Source organism: Lutra lutra, chromosome 17 (genome assembly GCF_902655055.1).
Source record: "Lutra lutra chromosome 17, mLutLut1.2, whole genome shotgun sequence".
NCBI classification, from domain to species: domain Eukaryota; kingdom Metazoa; phylum Chordata; class Mammalia; order Carnivora; family Mustelidae; genus Lutra; species Lutra lutra.
In genome coordinates, this window is record NC_062294.1 from 43,815,532 (window position 1) to 43,825,808 (window position 10,277).

General features: G+C 41.3%; 1 protein-coding gene across 1 annotated transcript in view; it reads right to left on the reverse strand.

Annotated features, from left to right (window-relative positions):
• ZNF565 (zinc finger protein 565) overlaps positions 1–10,267 on the reverse strand; it is a 34,260-nt gene extending 23,993 nt beyond the window's left edge. Inside the window, exon 1 of the mRNA XM_047709533.1 lies at positions 10,131–10,267. The gene's annotated coding sequence lies outside the window, so the exon portion shown is untranslated. The remainder of the gene's footprint in view (positions 1–10,130) is intronic.
• Positions 10,268–10,277: the final 10 nt, after the last annotated feature.

Sequence of the window (10,277 nt, forward strand, 5' to 3'; positions counted from 1 at the left end):
CAGAGCCAAAATCAAGAATTGGATGCTTAACTGACTGAGCCACCCAAGCATCCCGATTGCAACAAATGTCTATCCTTATCCAGACTTCCGGGATGTGGCTGTACCAGACATGAAAATATACTGCAAGGTCTCTTTAATTAAAACAGCGTGGTAGCAGTGCATAATAGATGAACAGACCAGTGGAGCAGAACAGAAGGCCTAGAAATAGTACCAAGTATATTTGGAAATTTAGTATATGATGAAAATGAATGGGATCACAAGTTTTTAATAAATCGTGTTGGGGAAACTGGGTAGCCATTTGAAAAATATAAACTTAAATCCATTCCTCCAAACTTAAATCCATTAAACTCCAAATGTATCAGAGATACAAATGGAAAAAATGAAACCATACAGATATTAGAAAAGGACACAGTAAATTCCTCTTTAATTCTGGGGTTGAGAAAGTCTTTCAAAGTCCAGAAGTAATAAAAAAAAATTGGTAAATTTGATTACATAACATTAAAAAAGATTGAATGGCAAAAAAACCCCCCATAAACAAAGTTAAAATACCACTGAAAAACTAAAAGAAAATACATGTGTCATACATCACAGTTGAAGGACTAATATCCTTCATCTGTGATGGATTCTTAAACATTGAGACAAAACACCAAAAAACTGAAAGAAAAATAAGAAAAAGATATGAACACATAGTTTGCAGAAAAGATGTAAAAATGCCCCTTATGCAAATGAAAAGATGTTCATCAACATAGTACTGGAAGTCTTAGCTAGAGCAATTTTAGGCAAAAAAAGAGGTAAAAGGCATCCAAATTGGAAAGGCAGAAGTAAAATTACTTCTACTTAGATGACATGATCGTGCATGTAGAAAACCCTAGAGATTCACACATACATACAAATCTGTTAGAATAAACAAATTCAGGGGCGCCTGGGTGGCTCAGTGGGTTAAAGCCTCTGCCTTCGGCTTTAGTCTCGGCAGGGAGCCTGCTTCCTCCCTCTCTCTCTGCCTGCCTCTCTGCCTGCTTGTGATCTCTGTCTGTCAAATAAATAAATAAAATCTTAAAAAAAAGAATAAACAAATTCAGCAAAGTTGCAGGCTACAAAGTCAACTCACAAAAATCAGTTGCATTTCTACATAGTAATAATGAAGTATCTGAAAAGGAAATTAAGAAAACAATTCCACTTATGACAGTATCAAAAAGAACAAAATACTTCGGACTAAACTAACCAAGGAAGCAAATGATTTACACACTGAAAACTACAAAACACTGCTGAAAGAAATGGAAGAAGATATAAATAAATGATAAGATATCCTGTTGCCCAAGGACTGGAAGACAAATTCCTGTGTTGAAGCCGGAACACCTACTGTCACAGTATTTGAAGACAGGACCATTGTGGAAGTAATTAAGATTAAATGAGTTTTTAAGGGTGGGGTCCTGATACAATACTATTAGTATTCCTATAAAAAGAGACACTAGAGGGGCACCTGGGTGGCTCAGTGGGATAAAGCCTCTCTGCCTTTGGCTCAGGTCATGATCTCAGGGTCCTGGGATGAAGCCCCACATTGGGCTCTCTGTTCAGCAGGGAACCCGCTTCCTTTCCTCTCTCTCTCTCTCTCTCTGCCTCTCTGCCTACTTGTGATCTCTGTCAAATAAATAAATAAAACCTTAAACAAAAAAAAAAAAGAGAGAGAGAGACACTAAAGAGAGCTTGCTTTCTCTCTCTCTCTCTCTCTCTTCCTGTGAAGACACAGCAAGAATGTGGGCATGTGCAAGCCAGGAAGAGAGCCCTAACTAGAAACCAACTATGATGGCACCCTGGTCTCAGACTTCCAGCCTCCCTAACTCTTAGCAGCCTCAGCTGACCAAGACAGATACCAATACTACCTAAAGTGATATACAGATTTAATGCAATCCTTATCAAAACTCAATGATTTTTTTTTTTTTAGAGACAGAAAAATTCATCCTAAAATACACACAGCATCTGAAGGAACAGTCTTTTTTTTTTTTTTTTTTTTAAGGAACAGTATTGAAAAAGAACAGAACAGAGGTGGAACACAGAACGCTGTTCATTAGAACAGAGAACACTGATTTAAAAACATTACAGGGGTGCCTGGGTGGCTCAGTGGGTTAAAGCCTCTGCCTTTGGCTCAGGTCATGATCTCAGGGTCCTGGGATGGAGCCCTGCATTGGGCTATCTGCTCAGCGGGAAGCCTGCTTCCCCCTCTCTCCCTCTGCCTGCCTCTCTGCCTACTTGGGATCTCTGTAAAATAAATAAATAAAATCTTAAAAAAAAACTTATTACAAAGCTACAGTAATCAAAACAGTGTGGTACTGCCATAATGTCAGATATTTAGACCAATAGCGTAGAATGGAAACCCTTGCATATGTGGTAAAATACTTTTCAACAAATAGCACCAGTTAAACTGTGTATCTATAAGCAAAAGAATGAAGATAGACCCCTGTTTTTGTACTATATACAAAAATTAACTCAAAAACATATCACAGATCCAAACGTAAGAACTAAAACTATAACTCTTAGAAGAAACCATAGGGGAAATTTTTCACAATGTTGGATTTAATTAATTAGCCTAATGATTTCTTGGATATTTCAAAGAAAGCAAAAGCAACAAAGGAAAAAATAGATAGGTTGTGGACTTTATCAAAATTTAAAAACTTGTGCATTAAAGGAAACTATAAACAGAGTAAAAAAACAATCCATGGACAGGGAGCAAGTATTTGTAAATCATGTTTCTAATAAGGGATCAATACTTAGGATACAAAAAAAAAAATTCCTACAACTCAGCAACAAAAAACAACCCAATTAAAAAATAGGCAAAGGACATTTCTCAAAGATATTCAAATGGCTGAGAAGCACATGAAGAGATCCCCAACATCACTAATCATTAGGCCAATGCACAGCAAAACCACAATATGGGGCACCTGCCTGGCTCAGTTGGCAGTGTGTGTAACTCATCTCAGGGTTGTGAGTTTGACCTCATGTGGGGTACAGAGCAGAGATTACTAAAAAAAAAGTAATAAACTTAAAAGAAATTCACAATGAGATACCACTTTATGCTTATTAGGCTAACTATCATAAAAATACTTTAAAATATAAATATAGGGGCGCCTGGGTGGCTCAGTGGGTTGGGGCCTCTGCCTTTGGCTCGGGTCATGGTCCTGGGGTCCTGGGATCGAGCCCCGTATGGGGGGGTCTCTGCTCGGCAGGGAGGCTGCTTTCTCCTCTCTCTCTGCCTGCCTCTCTGCCTACTTGTGATCTCTGTCAAATAAGTAAATAAATAAAATCTTTAAAAATACATAAATATTTAAGTATAACAAGTGTTGGCAAGGATGTGGAGAAATTGGAATCGTTGTCCTTTGCTGGATGGAAGATAAAATGGTTTAGCATCTGTGAAAAATGGTGTATGGTGATTCCTCAAAAAATTAAACATAGAATTACTATGACCCAGCAATTCCACTTCTGGGTATGTACCCCCAAGAAGAGAAAGCAGGAATTCGAACAGGTATTTGTTAACAAATGTTTGTAGCACTATTATACACAGTAGCCAAAAGGTGGAAGCTAGAGGGAGGGGTGACTGGGGAGTTATTGTTTAATGGGAGCAGAGTTTTAGTTTTGGAAGATGAAGAAAGTTTTGGAGATGGATGATTGTGATGGCTGCACAACAACATAAATGTACTTAATGTCACTGAATGGTACATTTAAAAATAGGCCAGTTTTATGTATGTTTAAATTTTCTGTACATTTTAATGTATATTCAAACATAAAAACCCCCAACAAACTAAAGAAATTGGCTACCTACAATGAGCGAGTGGGAACAGTATGGAAAGAATGGGGTAACAGGATTGGGAGAGAAGGAATGGTGGAAGAGTGATTGGGTAGATCTTTTGTCTAATTATTGCTTTTAGGGGTGCCTGGGTGGCACAGGTGGTTAAGCATCTGACTCTTGGTTTCAGCTCAAGTCATGATCTCAGGGTTATGAGATCAAGCCCTGAGTTGGGCTCTAGCTCAGCACGGAGTCTGCTTAGGTTTCTCTTTCTCTCTGCCCCTCCCATCCCACTAGCATGTCTGTGCTCTCTCTCTCTTTCTCAAATAAATAAATAAATAAATCTTTAAAAAAATAATTAAGGGGGGCACCTGGGTGGCTTAGTAGGTTAAAGCCTCTGCCTTAGGCTCGGGTCATGATCCCAGGGTCCTGGGATCGAGCCCTGCATCTGGCTCTCTTCTCAGCGGGGAGCCTGCTTCCCTTCCTCTCTCTCTGCCTGCCTCTCTGCCTACTTGTGATCTCTGTCAAATGAATAAATAAAATCTTAAAAAAAATAATTAAGGCTTTTAGAACCATAGTAATGTTTCATATAGTCAAAAAATAATTAAGATCATTCCGGATGTATGTGCATGTAAATCCAAAATAAAATACAAATAGTAACAAATGAACCTATCTATATTACAAATCAGTAACATTATCATACAGGAGGGTATAGGGAAAGCTGTATTTCCACTATATACTGTAAGACTAAAAATTAAAGTAACTGTACGAGGTATGGGAGTGTAGGTTGGCAATTTTTTTTAAAGTTTAAAATCAATTAATTAACATATAGTGTATTGTTAGCTTCAGAGGTAGAGTTTAGTGATTCATCAGTGCATTTAACACCCAGTACTCAATACGTCAAGTGCTCTTCTTAATTCCTATCACCCCATTACCCCATCCTCCCACCCACTTAACCCTGTTTGTTTCCTATAGTTAGGAGGCTCTTGGTTTGTCTCCCTCTCCGATTTTGTCTTATTTTAGGTCAGCATTTTTTTTTTTTAAGATTTTATTTATGTATTTGACAGACAGAGATCACAAGTAGGCAGAGAGAGACGAGGAAGCAGGCTCCCTGCTGACCAGGACCCTGGGATCATGACCTGAGCTGAAGGCAGAGGCTTTAACCCACTGAGCCACCCAGGTGCCCCTTAGGTCAGCATTCTTTTTTTTTTTTTTTTTTTAAGATTTTATTTATTTAGGGACGCCTGGGTGGCTCAGTTGGTTGGACGACTGCCTTCGGCTCAGGTCATGATCCTGGAGTCCCGGGATTGGGTCCCGCATCGGGCTCCCAGCTCCACGGGGAGTCTGCTTCTCTCTCTGACCTTCTCCTAGCTCATGCTCTCTCTCACTGTCTCTCTCTCAAATAAGTAAATAAAATCTTTAAAAAAAAAAAGAAGATTTTATTTATTTACTTGACAGAGACAGAAAGACAGGCAGAGAGAGAGAGAGAGGGAAGCAGGCTCCCTGCTGAGCAGAAAGCCCGACGCGGGACTCGATCCCAGGACCCTGAGATCATGACCCGAGCCAAAGGCAGCGGCTCAACCCACTGAGCCACTCAGGTGCCCCTTAGGTCAGCATTCTTAAACTACTTTCTACTTAGGACTGAGCAAGTAGATAAATATATTGTGGTTAATAAGAGTCAACTTTTTTTTTTTTTAAGATTTCACTGATTTATTTGAGAGAGAAATATCGGGGAAGGGCAGAGAAAGAGGAGGGAGAGGCAGACTCCCTGCTGAGCAGGGATCCCCACATAGGCGGATCCCAGACCCCTGGGATCATGACCTGAAGGCAGAAACTTAGCCACCCAGGTGCCCCAAGAGTCGACTTTTCCATTGTCAGAGAAAGGAGTTACCAAAAAAAGTAAATGGAGAAGGCTGGAATAAACCCTCAGTGTTAAACTGGAATTAGAGAAATCATATGAAACAATGGATTTTCTGTATAGATATTCATACAGGTAGATACATGAGTGTGTGTGTGTGTGTGTGTGTGTAGATACATATACTTCATAGCTGAGGGTACCTAGAAGCAATGGGTATATTTAATCTTGGTTTCTAAATACCATTTTCTACTAAAAGGAGCCAGTGTTCCCTGGGAAATGTACATGTTCCAGAAATGGGGCTGGAAAAGTATAAACAGAAAGTTAGGGGTCCGTGGGAGGGGGAACCAGACACACAGCTTTCTTGATATAAGAAAAGTCATTTTCGGGGGCGTCTGGATGGCTTAGTGGGTTAAGCCTCTGCCTTCAGCTCAGGTCATGGTCTCAGGGTTATGATCTCAGGGTCGTGGGATCCAGCCCTGCATTGGGCTCTGCTCGGTGGGGAGCCTGCTTCCCCACCTCTCTCTGCCTGCCTCTCTGACTACTTGTGATCTCTCTCTCTCTCTCTCTGTCAAATAAATAAATAAAATCTTAAAAAAAAAAAAGAAAAAGAGGGACGCCTGGGTGGCTCAGTTGGTTGGACGACTGCCTTCGGCTCAGGTCATGATCCCGGAGTCCGGGGATCGAGTCCCACATCAGGCTCCCAGCTCCATGGGGAGTCTGCTTCTCCCTCTGACCTTCTCCTAGCTCATGCTCTCTCTCACTGTCTCTCTCTCAAATAAATAAATAAAATCTTTAAAAAAAAAAAAAAAGAAAAAGAAAAGAAAAAGTCATTTTAGGCCTCTGGCCATCTTGTGAAAGAATGTAAGAACAAACGGCCACTATCAGGCCAGGAGATAACCTAATCATACCAGGGATGACAAATAAGCGGTAAAACTCACCAGGCTGATTCAAAAGTGAAGACTGACCTGATGTATATTCTTGAATTGTATTTGTAGGATCTAAACCCCTTTGAGCACTCAGATACCAGACCAGCTGGAGCCAGACAACTGATGATGCTGTCCTTTGCCAGCCCTCATAACTTTGACTCACAGTCAGTCATTTTAAGACGACTTTTGCCTGTGTTCCATGCTGTATTCCCCATTGTACAAGCCCCTTTGTTAACATATAGGCACCCTTAGCTTAAAACTTCCCCAATTCTTTTGTTTAGGGAGACACTGCTTTAGGGAAAATCCCTGGTGTTCTCCTTTACTTAGTGTAAGGAAAACTCTTCCTTTTCCTATTCTTTGACTGGTTTTGTCTTTCTGCTTGACCCCCACCAAGAGACAAACCCAGTTTTGGATAACAAAAGTACAGTATCAGCTTGAAACATCTCGTGGTGCCAGAAAATATGGTAGTACTAAAAAAAAAATAATAGGGCACCTGGGTGGCTCAGTAGGTTAAGCCTCTGCCTTCCGCTCAGGTCATGATTTCAGGGGCCTGAGATCAAGCCCCGCATCAGGCTCTCTGCTCAGTAGGGAGGCTGCTTCCCCCCCTCTCTCTGCTTGCCTCTCTGCCTACTTGTGATCTCTCTCTCTGTCAAACAAATAAATAAAAACTTAAAAAAACAAAAAGGGGACACATTGAAAGCATACAGGAGTCAACTTAAAGGAGCTCCCAGTGGCCAGATCTGGGGTAATTTGAGCAAAGACATAATGACAGTAATGAATTGTAACCTACAGAGTTAAAAAAAGAAAAAAAAATCCAATTTATATATACACAAATGATTTAGTAAATAAGTGGGGGAGAAGGAAAATCACTTCTAACAGTAGGATCCTATTTAATAAATCTGGAAGGAAGGATGGAAATTTTAAAAATCATCATTTTGCAAATAGCCTGTAATAATATTTTCAGGCAAAAATTATCAATGAATGTTAAGATTTGCAGGTAGAAGTAAGATGAAAAGCTTAAGGTACTTCTCTACAAGACACACATTAATTACGATGGGAAAAATAGTGACTTTGCAGTTTTAAAACTGGACAGACACCACTTAAATCAAGTGATTAAAGTTACCACTAGTAATGAGGCAAATTGACCTCTTGGATCTCCTGATATGATGCACTGATAAGAACATATCACTTACGGTGCCTGGGTGGCTCAGTGGTTTAAGCCTCTGCCTTCCACTCAGGTCATTATCTCAGGGTCCTGGGATCTAACCCCCCCATCAGGCTCTCTGCTGAGCAGGGAGCCTGCTTCCCCCCCTCTCTGCCTACCTCTGTCTACTTGTGATCTATGTCTGTCAAATAAATAAATAAAATCTTAAAAAAAAAAAAAAAAAAGAACACATCACTTTTGGGGTATTCTCGTCCCAAAAGCATACTCTGAATTTAATCATAAGGAAGCATCAGACAGCCTCAGATTGGGGAACATTCTACATTGCAGAATTTACAAGATAAATGGTCAATACTCTTCAGAATTGTCAAGGTCAAGTAAGACAAATAAAGACCAAGGAATTGTGCCAGATCAAAGAAGACTATGCAGACTTACTAACTGCAACATATGATCCTGGATTGGATCTTTGTGCAGAAAAACAATACTGAGGGACACTGATGAAATCTGAATAAAGTTTGTAGATTAGTTAGTAGTAGTGTGTCAGTATTAATCTCTTGCTTTTGATTATGTACTGTGATTATGTAGAATGGTAACATAACTATAAAATGGAAAAATGGGGAAGCAGGTTGAGAATATTTGGGAATTCTAGGGTGTTTGGCTGGTTCAGTCAGTGGAATGTGCAACTCCTGATTCTGGGTTTGTGAGCTTGAGCCCCATGCTGGGCGTAGAGAAAACTTAAAACCTTGGGGCTCCTGGGTGGCTCAGTGGGTTGGGCCTCTGCCTTTAGCTCAGGTCATGATCTCAGTGTCCTGGGATCGAGCCCCACATCTGGGCTCTCTGCTCAGCGAGGAGCCTGCTTTCCTCTCTCTCTCTGCCTCCCTCTCTGCCTAATTGTAATCTCTCTCTGTGTGTCAAATAAATAAATAAAATCCTTAAAAAAAAATAAAATCTTAAAAAAGTGTTTAAGGGAATTCTATTTTTGCAAGAGTTTTAAATCTAAAACTAATTCAAAATGAAAAGTTAAAAAATTTGTAATGAACATTAGGTGTGCGGGAAGCAGGGGGTATATGGACCTTCAGTTCACCTCAAGGGCTCTCAATAATTTACTCCAATGGCAAAATACTGGAGACCAGGTCACTTTGGGGGAAGAGATGCTAGGCTAGAAGTTTCAGGAAAAAAAAAAAAAAAGAAAGAAAAAGAAAAGCACATCATGAAAAAGAAGATGTCTCAGGGAAAGAAGAAAAACTCGTGCATCTTGAAATTAGCTTTTGGATGTTCAATAGCAATTCTTTCCTTTTCTTCTCAACATCTTCTTGGAAGAAACTTTTTAAAAAAGTAATCATGAGTAACCAGAACATTTTGATCTCCACACAGGAGACAGAAGTCAGAGAAGACTGGACATCATGTCCAATCCCAGTGTCACAAAGGTTGAGCCTATCACTGACCAGGGCCACAGTCTTCACAGGTTCTGCAAGGGTCAGTATACTGGAGTCACATGCACCTCACATTGGCACACTTGGTGGGACACAAATGGTCAGTGTCACACAAACATAACCACAACCACTCATCCACTCAGAAATATACAAGGATACAACCATAAAATCACAGACACCTCCAGGCTCCTATACACAGTCACAATCTCAAACCCACTAAAAAGACAGTCACTCAATTCTACTCACCACCATGACACACAAAGTCACTCCCATATAGTCACAGCCTTCCCATACCAATACCCACAAATGTCTCACACAATCACAATCACATACCGACTTGGGGGACACACATAATCACTAGCACTCCAGCCCACCCAACACCAACCAGTCATAACTGAACACTCACTCTGAGACACAGTAACACTCATACAGTCAAAGAAAGACACGTTACACTTACAAACACAGCACCACACTCAGTCACCGTTTCACAGACACACTCCAAGGGGCACAAAAGGGATACACACGCATTGTCACCACACAGTCACAGCCACACAGCTGCACACAATACCACACGTGGCTACAATATTGTGCAACCAAAACCATACGCTCACCCTGGAGACATGGAATCATAACCGCAGAGACACTCGCACCAGTCTCAGTCTCAACCACACTCACACCCCCCAAAACAAGGCGTACAGTCACACATACACAACAGAGACACAAGCAGTTATCACTCCACAGTAGCAAGGACCCCACACCCCAACACACAGTATCGCACATGGTTACACAAACACAACCAGACTTACACTCTGGAGACAGGTGGCCACAACCGCGCACTCAGTCACCCACACCTGGTCATGCAGGCACAAAGACTCATTCACAATCTGGCATTCTCAGCCCGCTGCCGCCAGCGCTCACAGACCAGAGGCTCTGGACACGCCCCGTCCCCGCCCCGGACTCCCAGACCCCTCACCTTCTGCCTCCCCTTGGTCGCGTCCGGGTCCCTGTGGAGCTAACGATCTCGCCACGACGTCAAGAAAGACGTAACGTCGGGCCACTGTGGCCTCTGGGAAACGTAGTCCAGAGGCAGAGCAGACGCAGATAAGATGGCGTCCCCATA